General features: G+C 32.8%; 1 long non-coding RNA gene across 1 annotated transcript; it reads right to left on the bottom strand.

Moving 5' to 3' along the window:
* Positions 1-583, bottom strand: LOC148937768 (uncharacterized). The gene is made up of 2 exons (XR_016138016.1): positions 345-583; positions 1-237 (listed from the first exon to the last, which is right to left on the bottom strand). It is a non-coding gene; the product is annotated as an uncharacterized LOC148937768 (long non-coding RNA).
* Positions 584-2,086: the final 1,503 nt, after the last annotated feature.

Raw genomic sequence — 2,086 nt, 5'->3', positions numbered from 1 at the left:
TTATATTTTACTATAACATATATTATATATATTATATATTATATGTAAAAAATATATATTCATAAGAATAATGTTCTCAAATGTTTTTTAATCTTGTCCTTTTCCTCTTCCTCTGCCTCTTCCTCCTCTTCCTCTTTTTGCTCCTCTTCCAAAATGGTATTCAGCGGAGGCCAGCTGATACAAGAATCGCATGAAGTTCTATTCATCAGCTCCCCGCCTGTGATCCTCTTTATCTTTCTGTAACATAAAATACAATTTTTCTTAAAAAATAGTTTATCATTTAAACACCTGAGTCATTATCGTGTCTAATTATTTAGAAAATAATTATTATTATTTGTAATTACCTTGAGGATGAGCAATGGGAACTGCGAGGGCGGGTGTGTGGCGGCGGATGCTGCGACGACGGATGCTGCGGCCGCGAGTGCTGCAGCGGCGGGTGCTGCGGCCACAGGTGCTACGGCTGCGGGTGCTGCGACGGCGGGTGCTGCGCAGTGATGCCAGAATGCCCACGCTAGCAACACGTAACTGTAGTGGAGGGGACGCACACAAGCGCAAACCGCGTACGTGTGAACTCGGCGCTTCGACTGGCTTCAGATAGCAGAAGAGGACAGATATACTGTTTTCTCTCTCCTTCTTCGAGCCGGCACGAAGATCGGGCGATACGCGATCGCTTCTCGATTTTCGCTTCTTGCTATGCCTTAAATGTTTTTTTCAGTCTTTTTGTATGAGACATATTATCTATTATATATCTATTATATAATATATTTATGATTAAGATACGTATATAAATTACTTAAAGTTTTTAATCTGTAAATCCACGTAAATCCACGTAAATAATCCATATAAAAATGCATTTTAAATCGATGATTTGAAAGAAGGAATATCCGTGTGAAGACAAAAAGGAAAAATCATACATTTTATTGTACGAGAAATGTATCGATTTTCCAACAAATGATTAAAAATAATGAAAAGTACTATAAGAAATTTTAAATATTTAAAAAATATGTCATATAATAATATTTAACTTTAGTTTCTATACATATATATTTACAATATCATTACGATACACAAACGTATATACGGACCATATATATGTTTGTGTCGTTGTCAAACAATATTGAATGGAGATTTTCTACACCACCTATATGAGGTATCACTAATGGCGCGTAAGATTTTTTTAACGTGGATCTTCGCCTGTAGCCATATCATATCACATTATATAATTATATAATATGCTCTATTGTATCTGTCATTTATAGTTTTTGCACGCTTGTTTTTGCAAGTGTGATGTCAATTAGTGACAACAATTTTTTACACGCTTGCTTTGCAAGTATGATGTCAATTAGTGACAACAATTTTTTATACACTTGCTTTGCAAGTGTGATATCAATTAGTGACAATTTTTTTGCACATTTGCTTTTATAAGTATGATGTCAATTAGTGACAATTTTTTTGCACATTTGCTTTTATAAGTATGATGTCTATTACAGACAAAATTTGTTTTACAAACATAACGCGAGGAAGCTCTTTATTGTATTATATAAATAATGCCCATAAATAATACTATTTATTTTATTTTGAACGTAATTATTATATTAGTAACCGAAGTACTAACAATATCATTATCAGCAGCATATAGTGTTAAACTGCTCTTTTTCTTAGGACAAATAGAATATAATTTATCTGACGACATGAGAGACAAATGGTTTTCATTTATCTCCATATCTAAACTGTTTCTTTTCTTGATTTTAATGCTGATTTTAACATACAACTAGTATTTATACATGCAGACGAAAGCTTATTTCTTTTTTTTTGTTTTTAAATCTGATAGCAAAGACAACATTCTTCGACATTTGAATTTGGAAGTGATCTAACAGCATTCAAAAGAGACTTCATATTGGGATATGTACGTTTTAAAATTTCTTTCCACATCTGATCAAAGTTTAATTTTGAAGGATGTTCTTTTTCTGCTGTTGTAAAATCTAGATATAAAGTATGCCACTCTTTTTTTAAAGCATTTTCGTCAAAGCCACCGAGGGTTTGAGCAATAAAAGAAATATCATTAAATGATGTTTCTCTGTCAATA

Source organism: Pogonomyrmex barbatus, unplaced genomic scaffold (assembly GCF_055798465.1).
Source record: "Pogonomyrmex barbatus isolate J1 unplaced genomic scaffold, ASM5579846v1 scaffold11, whole genome shotgun sequence".
Lineage (NCBI taxonomy): Eukaryota > Metazoa > Arthropoda > Insecta > Hymenoptera > Formicidae > Pogonomyrmex > Pogonomyrmex barbatus.
This window is presented reverse-complemented; position numbering and strand designations above follow the sequence as displayed.